Source organism: Gobio gobio, assembly GCF_949357685.1.
Source record: "Gobio gobio genome assembly, chromosome: 10".
In the NCBI taxonomy this organism is placed as follows: domain Eukaryota; kingdom Metazoa; phylum Chordata; class Actinopteri; order Cypriniformes; family Gobionidae; genus Gobio; species Gobio gobio.
Genome location: NC_137116.1, coordinates 16907739 through 16927249, shown reverse-complemented (window position 1 = coordinate 16927249; position 19511 = coordinate 16907739). Strand labels below are relative to the sequence as shown.

At 37.7% G+C, this 19511-nt stretch overlaps 2 protein-coding genes across 2 annotated transcripts in view; both read left to right on the top strand.

The window, feature by feature from the left end:
* The window catches only part of mfsd14bb (major facilitator superfamily domain containing 14Bb), a 669309-nt gene that overhangs the window by 382654 nt on the left and 267144 nt on the right, over positions 1-19511 (top strand). The gene's annotated exons all lie outside the window — the stretch shown is intronic.
* Positions 1-19511, top strand: part of LOC307132137 (piwi-like protein 1) — a gene marked incomplete at its 3' end in the record, with an annotated part of 180496 nt that overhangs the window by 452 nt on the left and 160533 nt on the right. Inside the window, exon 3 of the mRNA XM_079826302.1 lies at positions 1-65. This exon is cut by the window's left edge and continues 64 nt beyond it. The remainder of the gene's footprint in view (positions 66-19511) is intronic.

Genomic DNA, 19511 nt, shown 5'->3' with positions numbered 1-19511 from the left:
GGATTTCCATGATTCTGGTGTCCACACTCGCCAACTCATGGAACATGTGAAAGAGTGCAAAACAGGTAACACCAAAATGTTAATGAGCATGAATTGATTTTTGCTGTTTTGCAATATGCATCGCGGATACATTGATCTTGAAACATGTATTTCTGAATCGTGAATTATTGATTTCAGTCAATAATCGATTTAAAATGCTAAGAATCTAATTAATCGTGATTCAATAGCGATTCAGTGCTTTAAAATATATAAACATTAAATTGCTACATGCACAAATTCATGGAGATGTTGTGTGGTGTCATTCGCTCTCTCACAGCTCTCTTGCACAGATACATATAAAGAGAACAAAGAGGGCTTTTCTTACTATTCCGTGTAGAAAAGTTAGTTTAGGATTAGCTGGAAAAGTGCTTGACATTCTAGTCTATATTTGCAGCTCCCTAAATACAATGGCAAGCAGTTTTATAGAAGAGGCATTTAGTAGGGGTGTAACGATTCGTTTTAACAACGATACGATTCGTATCACGATTTGAGGTTGTCGATACGATTCAAGGACGATATTGGTTAATTTAGAACGATACGATCCGAAACGATTCAGTGACTTGAAATCGATTCAGTAACTTTTTAGCCAAAAATTGTGTGACTGAAATAATTATCTGGATACTGGTCAGTGCAGGTGAAGTTTCCTAGATTCCTGTTGTTTCTTGTAAGGGAATCCGGTATATCAATTAATTATGGATATAAACAAACAAGTAAACAACAATTAATGGCAAATGCATTCAAATTTTATTTGAATAAAGTGCAACCAACAGTTTAGGTTGAATTAACAGGAAGTTAACCTTTTCTGCTCTCATTTTCAATATTCAATACATATTCAATAAAAGCACAGTAAGTGCAACCAACATTTCAACAGTAGGTTAACCTGCTACTTCTGCTTTTGTTTTCCAACATAAAAATATTACAATATTAATATCAAAAATAAAGTGCAACTAACTTCTCTTCAGGTTTAATTAATAGTAAGTTTACCTGCTACTTTTGCTGTTGTTTTTCAACATTAAAATAATACAAATACAATATTAATATCAAAAATAAAGTGCAACCAACATTTCTTCAGATTGAATAAACTGGCTGAACCTGCTACTACTCTCAGTTTAATAAACAAACAATATTTAACAAAAGATAAAATGTAACCAACTACTCTTCAATGACTCTACAGATTTCTTTTTCAAAAATATCACCATGATCTGACCGCAGAACACTTCTCTGTGCGTTCACTATGTCGCCAGCTGTACTAAAACTCGCTCTGCTGGCACACTGGTGTCAGGAATGCACAGGTAACAAGCAAGGGTTGAAAGTACAGGTAGCTCTTTCTCCTGGTGGCTTGATCATTTCTCGCTCGTTGGCTTCTCCTCTGCCATGCGCCATGCTATGTTTTGTTTTCTCAAGCCCCGTTCACACCGCCAGCGACACGCAGCGACAAAGCGACACGATCCCATTCATTTCAATGAGCGCTGCTGCAGGTGCGTTGCGATGATGTCACAGATAGGCAGACTGAATCGAGTAACGTTTAACGCCTTTATCATTAAAAGTGCTAAGAAAAAACATCCATATAAAGTCTGACGTGCTTAAATCCAATGTGTTATTTCCTATGATCGATACAATCGATTGATTACCTTTTAAAACGATGTTAGATCGATATATGTCGTCCGGAAGGCCAACTTGCCGAGCACAGATTGATGTAGTTAGATCATAGGAAAATAAATCGATACATCGATGTAGTAGATTAGTGTTTCTCAACGGGGGCGTTCAGAGCACAACGGGGGGCGTTGGAAGCAAGATTCTTGAAAGGGGGGCGTTCAGGTGTTCCTGGGGGGCGTTCACAAGTTTATACCAAAGATCCAGGCAAGACCAAATTAAACATGTATGCTAATTACTTGCAAAATAATGCCTACCACATTATAAAATCTGCCTGTTTAATGCGACGTAAACTATATCGTTTATTTTGCAATGACTAAAGCGCTCAATCCGGTGGTGGCTAGAATCCAGCTCTGACTGGAATCACGCAGCGGAGGAATGGGAAGTTGACAAGCCATTAAAAAAGTATTGACTTAAGAACCACAATAAATCATGTTCATATTCACTCCGGTGATGAATTTTAAAATTATTTAAACTAAATTATATTTGTATAAAGGTAAAACGTTTACATTTTTAGGCATTAATCAATGCAATGCCTAATGCCAAAATGTTTTCTTAAAAGCCCTATTCGCACGGGATTTATTGCCTGGTGACCTCTAGTCATTTGTAATAATTGCGGAGGTTGTTTGTGATCTTAATCCAGTGTGAATCGGCCATGTCTGTAATTTATAAAATTACCCCGCGAATGACCTACCATATTCCGCCGAACACACCCTGTGATAATATTAGTCCTATGCGAATCGCCATCTCTGTGATTTGGCCAGAATTTGGAGGGTCGTATATAAGTTTTACAAGGTTTTTGTTTCCTGTGCGCATTTGTATCCACATTTCGCGAAGAATGAAGGCTGCATTCATAACGCACACCGTTATAAATCCCTGTGCGGCTGTGCACATTATACTTTCACTTTAGAATTAGAGCCAATTTGGGAGCGAATTGCTTGAAAGGTGTGTTCAATATTATTATTAATGAAAAACACAAAAACAGAACAATACAATGTCAAGCTCGCTTAAATGGGTGCTTTTACATTTAGCTTTAATCTTCTGCATTCATATTGTCAGTTCCTCACTCTTGTGATAAATGAAATCTCCTGCTGCTGGTCTGTGCTCAGTTCAGTTTTTAATTGTAACTTCTGTTCTCTAACTGAACTATTTTTATTACTAGGTTATACAAAATCAAAACGACGGTGGAAAAGTGATGTAACCGGTGTAACACCGACTATCGCAACCAGAGGCGAACCAACATTGAGTGGGGGCCCCAGGCAAAATTAATCAATGAGGCCCTATTTAAATTTTTTTTTAATACAGCCTATCTTCGTTATCTAATTTTTTTACAACATACAAAAAGTAGTCAAAACACATAAAACCAATTTAAAAAAAAAAAATGTATAACAAAAATAAAAATACTAAATAAAGTGCTTTTGTTTAATTAACAAAATGTCAATCTTCATCTTCATAAGAGAAGATACAATACAATATCTTCAAAATACAGTACAACCTTCATATTTATAACCAATTGTCACCTTAAAAACGGTGCTTTGTGTGGTGGTGACAGGAACAAGAAATTATCCGACATATAGAAATATGGTTATCATTTTAATCGCTTTATTTTATTAGTTTTATATATAATAATTTATATTAGGCTAATTTAATTAGGCTGCTTAAATATATAAGCTGGGTGCTTGGAAGCGACGCGCACGCTTAAAGCTTGAGAAAAAAAACACCGGCAAAAGAAATGATTATAAATGTGTCAGAAAAAAAAAATAACAAGGAGCCATTTTATATGTTTATTATTAAACTAGTATTTTCTGAGTCAGTGTCGGCTGGAGAGATGAAGTTGACGATGCCGCCTCTCCGCTGCGCCTTGTGGACGCGCCTTTAGAGAGAAATGCACTTTTCATACGGATTACAACCAGAGAATATTTGTTTTCGATTTGAATTTGTTCGTTTAAAAGTAGACATTTCAAGCTTTCAGGCTAGATATAGTTCTCATATATATGTGAGGCAAGAAGCCTTATACGCGTAGTTTCGGTTCATTTATGAGATGCGCTGCAGACGAAAGAACGCGCGCGTCCTGTTTGCTTTCTTTATTGTATCTATTTTTAACTATTTGTTAGAGCGAGCGGCCAAGCCAAACGGATAAGTTCTCTGCTTAACAAATCAAATCAAAGGTGGCGAAAGCATTGCCTCAAAAGGCGGGGCCCCAGGCAAGTGCCTGCCTTGCCTGCCCTATTGCGACGCCTCTGATCGCAACAAGCCTAGATAACATAGCAGCACGCGGTAAGGAACTGTTGTTTTATGATACATCATATAATACAGCTAAATCTATAACGAAAAAACATTTATAAGTAGGCTATTGACATCATATCCGGGAGATAAGTCAGTAAAAACAAATAAAATCACACACTTTGCTTATCCCGTTCGAATGCATCCCGTGGGTAATTTCTAAATCACACGAGGTCCCCAGAAATACTAATCCCGTGCGAATAGGGCTAGTTCACCAAGTAGCCTAATTCACTGGTCAGGCATTATTGTTAACTCGCAAGACTGTAAGGAGAAAATGACAGTTTGACACTGTAATAACATTTAGGTAATGTATTAATTCCGCCGTCACATCTGAGCACAAAACGCTGCGTGGATAGTAGCTTATCAAGATAGTCAAAAAATAATTAATACTACAATAATTTAACGGTTCCTGTGTGTTTATTCTTGCTAGAAGCTTTTGTTTTTATTTTACTGATCATGAACACGAATTAATCATGACAAACCAAATTAGTTTTAATTTGTAGGCTATTAATTAGGCTATAGCCTACCATTGATGAAAACTGATACCAATGAATTTAGGCCTATAATTATAATATTTATTTTATTCATGAAAAATCATGATTATATAATTTATATAATTATTATATATTGAAAGTAGGCCTAAGGTTAATGATTAGAGCCCTGTGAAATCCATTAATAAATAAATAAATAAATAAATACAAATATATATATATATATATATATATATATATATATATATATATATATATATATATATATATATATATATATATATATATATATATATATATATATATATATATATATTTTGTTTTTATTTTTTCATATTCCGCTAATTTTTCCCCCTAATTCCGTCTTAATTTTTCTGGATTCTGTTTTTTGGACTCCATTTTAATGGTTAAATATTTTTTTGTAATAAAAAAAAGCATGTCTAATTAATTTAAATAATGAAACCTATCATTTTAACAAAAATTACATCTTTACGGCCTTATGAAATAGCCTGTTTTCCCCCATCCAATTCCATTTCATTTTTCAAATTCTGTTTTCAAATCAAATGAAGACATTAAATATTAATTTAATTTAAATTTTATTCATATGAAATTAAAGTTTTTTGTCAATGTGCTGCACTGAGCTTTATTGATAAAATTAAATAAAATTAAAACATGGAAGAGAACGTGATAATTCCTTAAAAATATAAGTTTTGATAATATTTTATTATTAGTATTATTGCATTGAGACTTGTCTAAATTTTACTGTACAACAGTAATATATTTCTGTCAAATTAAACCGAACTTTTATTTTGACGGGTGGCCGTTTTCTCAAATTAACGGTAAAACGTGAACAAGAATAGAGGAGAGAGGGAGAAGGAAAACGGTGGTTTTGGGAAACGCAGCCCAGTTCAGTTCGACAAAGGTCATTGGACAGGTTGGCCAACCATGTATGGAGGTGTGTGCAGGAGAGAAGGGGGAGACAATGACTTGTCTGGCAGCATTCAATGCAGAAGGCAGAAGTTTGTTTAATGCAGTTTAAATTTATGTGGCTACATAAAATTAAAATTGATGATAAATCACTATTTCCCTTTGCAGTTTGACTGGCCCATTGGTTACCTGAAACAGTGGCCCATTTTACCTGAAACAGTGGCCCATTTTACCTGAAACAGTGGCCCATTTTACCTGAAACTGCTCATGCAAAAAAAAGTTGGCACAGCTGATCTTTTAAGAACTGTAGGGCTTAAATAATTATATATTTTTTACATAATTTCAACACAAAATTATCAAAAACAGTGATTATTAATCATATTGTATTATTGTCCCAAGCGATTTACCAAAAAGTGGCCCAATTTAGCTGATATCACCCTACAAAAAAGTTATGGATTTAATAATAATATTAATAATAAGGACAATAATATTGTGAATAATATACATATTATTATTATTACAACAGAATAATAATTAGCATACATAGCTCTTTTTTGGTTGGTATGTGTGTGTGTGTGTGTGTGTGTGTGTGTGTGTGTGTGTGTGTGTGTGTGTGTGTGTGTGTGTGTGTGTGTGTGTGTGTGTGTGTGTGTGTGTGTGTGTGTGTGTGTGTGTGGAGGGGTGGTGGTGGGGGGGGGGGCGTTAAGAAGGGACCTGGATAATGGATAGGGGGCGCTGGCCCAAAAAAGGTTGAGAACCACTGTAGTAGATGAATCGTTACACCCCTAGTTTTTATACTGTACAAACTGTACATTCTATCCCCCTACACTACCCCTAAACCTACATATCACACACACACACACACACACACACACACACACACACTAACACACACACACACACACACACACACACACACACACAGGGCCGTTTGAAGAAATTTGGGGGCCCCAAGCAAAATGGACATAGAGACAGTGCAAATACTGTTGTTGCATATACTGTCCATAAAATTTGAAAACATTTGCAAAAAACACCACTGTATCATTAAAAAAAATTTGTAAACCTTTAACCGTTTTTAAAACATATATAAACATTACATAGATAGACGGACCAGATATTCCTAACACTTTGGGAATACTTAAGGGTTACTAGTTGGTTTGTAAACTGTCTATAAACATTATCTAGATGGTTATTATAAAGTTGCAACAGATGACTATAATACCTTGATAAATAGTTAATAAACAGTACCAGTAAAACATGTGGGCAGTACCAGTAAAACATGTAAACAGTACCAGTCAAACATGTGGGTTGTCCTGATACTGTACTTCAAAATGTAACAGTGTAAAAATTGACACAGAATAAAGTAATTGTTCAAGATCTATTGGTAACTCATAAAAATAATGTCATATTTGCATAAACTGTCACTACCGTATATATCCCGACACTAGCACACAAAGATAAGCTATGAAAAAAATAATGTTCCTCTGCCTCTTTCTGGTTAAATAATGTTTATAATAATTGTTAATATAGCATACTATATTAACTATTCCAGGTTATTTATGCATAGCATAAATAATAGTTAGTATAGCATGCTATGCCACTTTCATCAAAACATATTACAAAGCTATAGCAATCTCATGTAATTTCGTCTGTTCGAAAAAAAAAAGTTGCTCTAACTGTTCGTTACAAGCAGCATTTGCCGTCAGGCAGGTAACGATAGCTAACATAAACATATTTTTGCTAGCCTACCTGCTGCAAACTTACACTTTTTTTGTACAAGACAAGTAGAGCTATTTTATCCAGTGTAATTTATCACATACCACTATCTTGTTTTTTTTCTTATCCTCCTCTTCCTTTCTCTATTTTCTTTTCTGGCTTCCTGAAGCATAAAATTCCGCTTCAAATCCGAGGATGTTTTGTATTTTGCCGCAGCAGAGATCGCGTGGTTGGCTGGCTGCTGTCAGCGACTTCTGAGAGGGGCCCCTTAAGGGGGATCCCGATAACAGTGTCATTGCACTTTACTGCATTGACTATCAATGGGGCGCTCACACAGTTTGTCGTTTCATTTTATTCTTAACCTGTCGCTGTCTTGGGGCCCCAGGCCAGCTCGAGGCCCCAAGCAATTGCTTGGTTTGCCTGCCTTGTCGCGACGGGCCTGGTGTGTATGTGTGTGTGTGTGTGTGTGTGTGTGTGTGTGTGTGTGTGTGTGTGTGTGTGTCAGTGTCCCTTGATTAGCTGACATGAGACGCATCCACACAGACAGGACACTGACACACACACACACACACACACACACATGTTGGTGCAACAGCATTATGAGGACTCTCCATAGGCGTAATGGTTTTTATACTGTATAAACTGTATATTCTATCCCCCTACACTGCCCCTGCCCCTAAACCTAACCCTCACAGGAGACATTCTGCATTTTTACATTTTTAATAAAACATTGTTTAATATGTTTTTAAAGTGATTTGATTTACGGGGACATTTGAAATGTCCTCATAAACCACCTTGATGTTGTAATACCAGTGTAATACCCATGTCATTATACAAATTTGTGTCCTCATAAATCACATAAACAAGCACACACACACACACACACACACACACACACACACACACACACACACACACACACACAGACAGGACACTGACACATACACACACACACACACACACACACACACACACACACAGGACACTGGCATACAGCGCGCTCTCTTATGTCTTGTCGCGCTTGGAAGCATTTACATGAATAGGAGCGTGGTGATCATGTAACGCTAAGCAAAAATGGATATAAAAACGGACGCTGCGTTATTTGCGTTAAATATTTTTAATGCGTTAAGCTTCCGTTTCACGTTGACCGAGTTTGGTGGAGATTGAATAAATCGCCTACGAGGAGAACGTAAAAACTCAGACCCTGAATTATACAAATATTCACGTTCAAACAAACTAACTTTCTGTGAAAAAAGACACTTATAAACAGACACTTGTAGAAAATAATGTGAATTTTTTTTTTTTTATAAATTTGAACTATGTCAGTAAATAATGAATTTAAAGACAAATGTGTCAAAAGTGATCTTTGCAAACACAGCACATGACCTTCTGTAAAGCACATGTATAGAAAACACACTCACACTCCTCTGTTTTTAAAAAAGAGTTCTGTCTGAATGAGTACATGAAATCACGGCTGTCAGGTGAAAAGAATTGTAACTCAAATGTCATTTAGAAAATTAGTCCTGTATGAGTAGTGATATAGTGTCATAGTTCATGTCCACATTAACCACTACGTTGTAATACCAGTGTAATACCCATGTCATCATACACATTTGTGTCCTCATGAATCACATTAACAAGCACACATACAGAGAAAGGGAGTTTCAAAAATAATACAACACTGCCCCCTTTTGGTGATAGAGGGGAGGGCACACAAACAGCCAAAAACATTATTAAACTTTGACATGTTGCCATGGCAACATTTTTTGAAATATTAGGAATTCATTCATATGTCTCTATCTGTCATGTTTTCACATTATACTGATGAAGTTTGAAGTCAATCGGGTGCAAATAAGATGGGGATTCAAAGCATTTTTGAAAGTGACACACTTCCTGCTGCCAGTTGGTGGCACTATAACTTTGACTCACAAAAGTCATATCCATGTGATCGGCCTCTTACAACGAACACACAGCTGAAGTTTCATCCAAATCATTCAATGTTTGCACAAGTTATTACACACTTCCTGTTTCCCTTTTCTCGCCATAAATTCGTTGCTTCGCCACGGCCAAACCGTTTGAGTTATCAAAAATCCGCTCGCAATTTAGCATCCTCTGTGTCTTGACTTTATGCTGACCGAGTTTGGCACTGATTGAAACAATGGCCTCGGAGGAGTATATTAAATTCCAGAGCATGTGTTTTCAGAACAACCCATATCAGCTCACTTCCTGTTGGGCTGACACGTAACTTAGAGCACGAAAGTTGTTTGGCCCAATGAGGTCTATATGTGTACCGAGTTTCATACATGTACGTGCAAGTGTGTTTGATATATAGACCAAGTTTTCAGACCCCACTTTAGGGGGCGCTGTCGAGCCCCCCTGCCACGCCCGGGTACCAGCTTCAGCCCGGCTCTGATGGCCGCGCATTCCGACGCCTGTGCGAAGTTTCAAGAGTTTTCGAGCATGTTAAGTGCCCCAAAAGTACCCGAGAAGTCAAAAAAAAAGAAAAAAAAAAAAAAAAGAAAAAAAAAAGAATAATCCTTAGGGGAACAATAGGGCTCTGCGCCCTTTCAGGGCTTGGGCCCTAATAATAATTAAAGCTGCGAGCAGCGATGACGGGCCCAAGCCGGTGGCACCGCCACGCCGGTGGCATCAGCTTAACTGTGCACGGCAGGCAATATGCATTTAAACAGGAGAATATTTTAGAATCGCTCGAATATGCCACATTTACTGCAGCAACTGGTGCCACTATCACCACAAGCCACACCCATGATGTAATTTAAATCTAGATTAATTTTAATGTTATAGGATAAAATAAATAAAAGTTATATTTTCCTGCTCAAAATTTTGTAAGTCCAGAAGGCCAGTATTTAATTCAAGGTGTTTGTAGTTCTTTTTGACTTATTCACACTAAAGTGATAGTTTTTTGTGATAGTCTATGATACGAAAGGGGTAAATTATCATTCCGAGAGAGAAAGGCACACACACAAACTCACAGGGTGAGAGAGACACCCCCCCCCCCCCCACACACACACACACACACACACCACACACACACGTGCGCGCACACAATCAAACACACACACACCCAGGGTGAGCCTGAGAGTGAGGGGGGAGGGGAAGGACTGAGAGAGAGGCACTCTGCACATTGAACCAGGTTCACAAGATTTTAACAACAAAAAGAAATAAAATCTAAATGGTGGGAGAAAGTTTTTTTTATTTCACTCTCTGAAAAAAATATGTTGAATATATTTGAAATCAATGTGTGAGAAAGTCACACACACACACACACACACACACACACACACACACACACACACACACACACACACACACACACACACACACACACACACACACACACACACACACACACACACACACACACACAATGATAGAGGGAGAGTGAGGGGGAGGGGAAGGACTGAGAGAAAGGCACACACACATACTCACAGGGTGAGAGAGAGAGCCCACCCCCCCCTCCACACACACACACACACACACACACACACACAGAGAGAGTGATAGAGAGGGGGAAGGGGAAAGACAGGCGGAGGGCATTCCATAGACTTAATGGTTTTTATACTGTACAAACTGTAAATTCTATCCCCCTACACTACCCCTAAGCCTACATATCGCACACACACACACACACACACACACACACACACACACACACACACACACACACACACACACACACACACACACACACACACTACCCCTAAACCTACCATCACAGAAAACATTCTGCATTTTTACATTTTTATTAAAACATTGTTTAGTATGCTTTTAAAGCTATTTTGATTTACGGGGACACATGAAATGTCTTCATAAACCATGATTATGTTGTAATAAACACCCCTCCAACACACCCATTTCTGAGGCTTTGCCCATTTCCACTGACTGACATCTCCGATGTGTATGTTGAGTTTCAAGCAATTTCAAGCATGCTAAGAGCCTCAAAAACAGCCAAAAGATGATTAAACTTTGACACACTGCCATGGCAACAGTATGTAAAATATCAGGAATCCATTCGTATGTCTACATCTGCCATGTTTTGTCATTATACTGATGAAGTTTGAAGTAAATCGGGTGAAAACAAAACAGTGATTTAGCATTTTTGAAAGTGACACACTTCCTGCTGCCAGTTGGTGGACACACACACACACACACACACACACACACACACACACACACACACACACACACACACACACACACACACACGTACGTTTGTTTTTGTGAAATGTGAGGACATTCCATAGGCGTAATGGTTTTTATACCGTACAAACCGTATTTTCTATCCCCTTACACTGCCCCTAAACCTACCCATCACAGGAGACTGTGCAGTTCACTTTCTGTGAAAAAAACCTTGTTCTGTGTGATTTATAAGCATTTTGAAAAGTGAGGACATGGGGAACGTCCTCATATTTCACCCTCTTTTTGTAATATGTCATACCCATGTCATTATACACATTTGTGTCCTGATATTTCACAAAAACATGCCCACATACACACACACACACACACACAGACACACAAACCCCTTAAAGCTATTTCATTTATGGGACACAGGAAATATTCTCATAAACCATGTTTTCATTGTAATTTGTAGTATATTTTTAAAGCTACTTGGTTACATTTTAATAATACATTATTTAGTATGTTTTTAAAGATATTTTTATTATGTGGACACATGAAATGTCCTCATTAACCACTACGTTGTAATAACAGTGTAATACCCATGTCATTATACAAATTTGTGTCCCTAATAAATCACATAAACAAGCACACACACACACACACACACACACACACACACACACACACACACACACACACACACATACACACACACACACACACACACGGAGAGAGAGTTTCAAAAATAACAACACTGCTACCTTTTAGTGAGGGGAGGGCAGACAGAGAATAAATATTCAGAAGAAATATATTAAATAAAATAAATATATTGATCTGAAAAATAGTATGATTATTTTAAAGCTATTTGGTTACATTTTAACAAAACATTGTTTTAGTATGTTTTTAAACACACACACATACACGTTGTAATACCAGTGTAATACCCATGTCATTATACAAATTTGTGTCCTCATAAATCACAAACAAGAGAGAGAGAGAGAGAGAGAAACAAGTTTTTTTTTTATCCTGCTTCAAAACTAATACAATGCTGCCATCTTGTGTTCATTGAGGGGAGAGCAGCAGACACAGAGAATTTCTGTTCCCCTTTTTTGTCCTTATTTAATTCCTTGCCATGGAAACACCGTTTGAGATATCCAATATCCGTTCACATTTTAGCATCTTCAGTATCTTTGTTTCATGTTGACCGAGTTTGGTGGAGATTGAATAAATCGCCTACGAGGAGAACGTAAAAACTCAGACCCCGATTTAACCAAAAGTTCACCTTCAAACCAAAATATCTGACTTCCTGTTGGTCGGAGCTAATGACTGTAAATTAGAAAGTTGTCCGGCTCGATGAGGTCAATATATATACTGAGTTTGGTGATTGTAGATGAAACGAAGCCCTTCACTTTTGTCAAAAGGTGGCGCTAGAGAGCCCCTCATCCCCGCCCGTTTCTGAGGCTTTGCCCATGTGTACTGACTAACATCTCTGATGTGTGTGTTGAGTTTCAAGCAGTTTCAAGCAATTTCAAGCATGCTAAGAGCCTCAGAACAGCCAAAAGATTATTAAACTTTGACACGTTGCCATGGCAACAGTATTTGAAATTTCAGGAATCCATTTCATACGTCTCTATCTGTCATGTTTTCACATTATACTGATGAAGTTTGAAATAAATCTGGTGAAAATAAGATGGTGATTCAAAGCATTTTTGAAAGTGACACACTTCCTGCTGCCAGTTGGTGGCGCTATAACTTTGACTCACAAAAGTCATATCCTTGTGATCGGCCTCTTACAACGAACACACAGCTGAAGTTTCATCCAAACCAGTCAATGTTTGCACAAGTTAAAACACACTTCCTGTTTCCCTTTTCTCGCCATAAATTCGTTGCATCGCCACGGCCAGACTTTTCGAGATATCAAAAATCCGCTCGCAATTTAGCATCCTGGATATGTTCACTTAATGCTGACCGAGTTTGGCAATGATCGAAACAATGGCCTCGGAGGAGTATATTAAATTCCAGAGCATGCGTTTTCCGAACAACCCATAATAGCTCACTTCCTGTAGGGCTGACGCATAACTTAGAGCACGAAAGTTGTTCGGCCCGATGAGATCTATATGTGTACCAAGTTTCATACATGTACGTGCAAGTGTGTTTGATATATGGACCAAGTTTTCAGACCCCACTTTAGGGGGCGCTGTCGAGCCCCCCTGCCACGCCCGGGTACCAGCTTCAGCCCGGCTCTGATGGCCGCGCATTCCGACGCCTGTGCGAAGTTTCAAGAGTTTTCGAGCATGTTAAGTGCCCCAAAAGTACCCGAGAAGTCGAAAAAAAAAATAAAAAATTAAAGCTGCGAGCAGCGATGACGGGCTCAAGCCGGTGGCACCGCCACGCCGGTGGCATCAGCTTAACTGTGCATGGCAGGCAATATGCATTTAAACAGGAGAATATTTTAAAAATCACTCGAATATGCCACATTTACTGCAGCAGCTGGTGCAATTATGACCATAAGCCACACCCATGATGTAATTTAAATATAGATGAATTGTAATGTCATAGGATCACATATAGGACCACATCTATGAGATCAATTACATTTAAATTAATTTCATGTCAGATGATGTCAAAGGTCAAATCATAATGAGTTCAGAATACCATATATTACATGTAGTAATTTACATGATTTATACTTTATTTGTGGGAACACTTGTATATATAATGTGTAGTTAGTTTAAATGTAATTAAACTATTACATTCTATGTAGTTGGTACAAAATAACAAGGACACAGTAGGGAATTGAACCCCATTCCAGTAAACCAGGAGTACCATTACCAACGCCAGTGCTTGTAGTGGAAAAAATAAAGTGCCGGTACTCACCAGAGGGGGCGGGGCTTTGTTGGGGGCGTGGTTATGGGGGGATTGTTTATTCAATAATTCAAGAAGGTCCGTATTTTAAAGCTCTTTCTAACTTGTTCTCAGCCTTAGATCTAACATATAGTTCTTGTAATTGTTTAACTATATCATTTGTTACAATAAGGGTTTATTTACAAAGGAAGACCATTGACGGCACCTCATTAGGCTACCATGCAAGCCAATGTTCACTTTTGTCTTTCTTTTTTCTAATCAAATAGCAACACAGTTAGAAACTATAGCTGGGTCATTCCTGGTATGCGGTAACATTTTGGCTTCATAAATGTTTGAAAAAAAAGTACATGATTTTCATGTTTTTAGCATTCTACCAAAATGGTGACATGTTTAACTAGTCGGAATACATATTGGTCAAGCTCAGGGACTAAAAAAATAATAATTATGGGTAGATTCATTGTTCAGACACGGGCCGTGAAGGTGTTCCACCCTGTTAGGGACATATACATAGTTATCACAAAATGTTAATGTTAAACAATAACAAGTTTTTCTTGGATAGTATATGTCCCTTATGCCATCATGGTATTTTTTTAAATTCTTGAAACAATAACAAAACTATTATTGATTAATAGAATGTCTTGATTATTAAGAACAGGTACTTTTTGTACCCATTTTTGCCAACAGGATGGTAAATAATAAAAAAATGTGTTCAAAAACATATATTGTATATGCTGTTAATGATCCTCACCTCCCAAAATAAAACATAAGTATGCAAAACATTTAACGTTGCAGTCAAATTATTATTTAAAAATGACTCGCCTAACAGGGTGGAAGACCATAACAGTGGAGGAGTTTTCCCTCACTGTCCTGCATGATTTGCCATCAGTAATGTGTGGCACTGCACCTATAACACGGTTTTATAATATTTATATATGCATATATGTGTTTATAGAATTTGCAATATACACTAAATACGATTTATTCTATTAGAATGTCCACCCTGTTAGGTTTATAGAACACTAACAGGGCGGAATCAACAGGGTGGAAAATTTTAAGATAAGTTAGCCGTAGCTCTTTCACTTAAACTTAGCTCTATCAGACCATTCTTTCCTCTGAAGTGAAAACTTTACGGCCTCCTCCAGTGGCTTGAGCTTTCTCATTTCAGCCATTATCTGATGTGTCTGCTGAAATAGAGAAAAACACCAATAATTATGAGCATTGCATTTAATTTGACATTCTTCAGCAAGATTGTTTTCATAATAAAAATTAATACTTACAGTTCTATTGGTACAGAGTATATTTTATTACATTCAGGAGGAATAAAAGCATATCTTGATCGCTTTGTTTCTTAATAATAATATAATAATAATAATAACTTTAAACCAAGCTAACGTTAAACTGCAGTAATATTTAACAGTAGCATGTCAGGATACTGTATCCCCTTCACAGACTGTAGTCATGACAATGCATTGTTACGATGGCTAGACTGATTTATATGCTCAAAATAAGTTATTTACAATTATATTGGAATCTAAAACAAATTAAATCTTACAAGCATCTCTGATTCTCTCCTGACAGTCTGGGATCAGAATGACTATGCTAGCGCCGTTAGCATCAGGCGCTAGCTGCTTTCTGACTGCAAAACGAGCAGAAAAGAGCTTATAAAACACGCACAAACAAGCCAAACTTAGCCACAAGCGATTAAACTGCAGATTAACTTACCTTTCTTTTAATAGTTGCTGCAAACAGGTCCAAATCACAGATGTTTTCTCAGGTGCTGTTTCTATCCTGAATAAACGCACTTGTACACAGTGGTTTGACAAAATCTGACATTACGATAAACGGGAGCGAATATTCATGAGGGGCGCAGTACCACACACACACACACACACACACACACACACACACACACACACACACACACACACACACACACACACACACACACATTTTAGCATCTTCCGTATCTTTGTTTCATGTTGACCGAGTTTGGTGGAGATTGAATAAATCGCCTACGAGGAGAACGTAAAAACTCAGACCCTGAATTACACAAAAATTCACCTTCGAACCAAAATATCTGACTTCCTGTTGGTCGGAGCTAATGACTGTAAATTAGAAAGTTGTCCGGCTCGAAGAGAACAATATATGTATGGGGACACATGAAATGTCTACAAATGTATGTCCTCAGAAACACACACACACACACACACACACACACACACACACACACACACACACACACACACACACACACACACACACACACACACACACACAGAGAGAGAGAGAGAGAGAGAGAGAGAGAGAGAGATAGACAGAGAGAGAGAGAGAGAGAGAGAGAGAGAGAGAGAGAGAGAGAGAGAGAGAAACAAGGTTTTTTTATCCTGCTTCAAAACTAACACAATGCTGCCATCTTGTGTTCATTGAGGGAAGGGCAGCACACACATGCAGGCACATTAGACTATTCAAATAAATATTTATAAAAAATATATATATTCTTCTGAAAAATATTATAGTAATTTTAAATTAATCTAAATTCAATTACCAAACATACAATCTTAATTTAATTGAAATCAAAATATGATTTTACAAGATATTAGACAATTTCTGTTCCCCTTTTTTGTCCTTATTTAATCCCTCGCCATGGCAACACCGTTTGAGGTATCCAATATTCGTTCGCATTTTAGCATCTTCCGTATCTTTGTTTCATGTTGACCGAGTTTGGTGGAGATTGAATAAATCGCCTACGAGGAGAACGTAAAAACTCAGACCCCGATTTAACCAAAAAGTCACCTTCAAACCAAAATATCTGACTTCCTGTTGGTCGGAGCTAATGACTGTAAATTAGAAAGTTGTCCGGCTCGATGAGGTCAATATATATACTGAGTTTGGTGATTGTAGATGAAACGAAGCCCTTCACTTTTGTCAAAAGGTGGCGCTAGAGAGCCCCTCATCCCCGCCCGTTTCTGAGGCTTTGCCCATGTGTACTGACTGACATCTCTGATGTGTGTGTTGAGTTTCAAGCAGTTTCAAGCAATTTCAAGCATGCTAAGAGCCTCAAAACAGCCAAAAGATTATTAAACTTTGACACGTTGCCATGGCAACAGTATTTGAAATTTTAGGAATCCATTTCATACGTCTCTATCTGTCATGTTTTCACATTATACTGATGAAGTTTGAAGTAAATCAGGTGAAAATAAGATGGTGATTCAAAGCATTTTTGAAAGTGACACACTTCCTGCTGCCAGTTGGTGGCGCTATAACTTTGACTCACAAAAGTCATATCCATGTGATCGGCCTCTTACAACGAACACACAGCTGAAGTTTCATCCAAATCAGTCAATATTTGCACAAGTTAAAACACACTTCCTGTTTCCCTTTTCTCGCCATAAATTTGTTGCTTCGCCACAGCCAAACCGTTTGACATATAAAAAATCCGCTCGCAATTTAGCATCCTGGATATGTTCACTTCATGCTGACCGAGTTTGGCAATGATCGAAACAATGGCCTCGGAGGAGTATATTAAATTCCAGAGCATGGGTTTTCCGAACAACCCATAATAGCTCACTTCCTGTTGGGCTGACGCATAACTATGAGCACGAAAGTTGTTCGGCCCGATAAGGTCTATATGTGTACCGAGATTCATACATGTACGTGCAAGTGTGTTTGATACATGGACCAAGTTTCTAAACGCGTTCTAGGGGGCGCTGTCGAGTCCCCCTGCCACGCCCAGGTACCAGCTTCAGCCCGGCTCTGATGGCCGCGCATTCCGACGTGTGTGCAAAGTTTCAAGAGTTTTCGAGCATGTTAAGTGCCCCAAAAGTACCCGAGAAGTCGAAAAAAAAAATAAAAAAAAAAAAAATAAAAAGAAAAAGAATTAAAGCTGCGAGCAGCGATGACGGGCCCAAGCCGGTGGCACCGCCACGCCGGTGGCATCAGCTTAACTGTGCACGGCAGGCAATAGGCATTTAAAATGGGAAAACATAAAAGGACTATGTCAAAGTCATCTGAATTCACCACATTAACTGCAGCAGTTGGTGCTGCTATGACCACAAACCACAACAGCCACATCTATGAGATCAATTAAATTTATATGAATTTCATGTCAGATTATGTCAAAGGTCAAATTGGAATGAGTTCAGAATACCATTCGAATGCTGATGTTGTTTTATTCTAACACTTCTCTTCATGTGTTTTTGAGCTACCTTAGCTACCGTTTGTGCACCAATCTTATGCACCATAAAACATGCTTTCATTTCAATATGGGTGGTCCAATAAATTCTTTTTAATAAAAAATGTATAAATGGAGCCAAATCACAGAAACTGCAAAGATGATTTTAATATCAGTGTCAGGTAAGAGTAAGATGCGTGTCTACATTTTATGGAAGTTTATTATAAATAGCCACTTTTATAAAATCATGTGAAATTTATGTTTTAATACATTTATATTATATCAGTAAATAATTAATTTAAAGACATGTGCATCATACGTGATCTTGGCAAACACATCACATGACGTTTTTATTTTAAGTGATAGTTATTTGTGATAGCCTATATGAAAGGGTTAAATTATGATCAAAAGAGAAAGGCGCACACACACACACACACACACACAATGATAGAGTGAGAGTGAGGGGGAGGGGAAGGACTGAGAGAAAGGCACACACACAAACTCACAGGGTGAGAGAGAGACCCCCCACACACACACACACACAGATAGAGAGGGGGAAGGGGAAAGACAGGCAGATGGCATTCCATAGACTTAATGGTTTGTATACTGTAAAAACTGTACATTCTATCCCCCTACACTACCCCTAAGCCTACATATCACACACACACACACACACACACACACACACACACACACACACACACACACACACACACACACACACACACACACACACACACTACCCCTAAACCTACCATCACAGAAAACATTCTGCATTTTTACATTTTTATTAAAAAATTGTTTAGTATGCTGTTAAAGCTATTTTTATTTACGGGGACACATGAAATGTCTTCATAAACCATGATTATGTTGTAATAAACACCCCTCCAACACACGCATTTCTGAGGCTTTGCCCATTTCCACTGACTGACATCTCTGATGTGTGTGTTGAGTTTCAAGCAATTTCAAGCATGCTAAGAGAAATTATACAAATATTCACGTTCAAACCAAAATATCTGACTTCCTGTTGGTCAGAGCTAATGACTGTAAAGTAAAAAATTAACTAATTAATCACATTTTTTTCTGTAATTAATCACGATTAATCGCAAGTTTTTAATATTTTAAGTTTGTAATATTTTGATATTGTAATAATTTCAGTTACTCTCCAAATTAATTTAGAAACAATTTAAAGACAGCATATTGTAAATATGTGTTGTATTGTC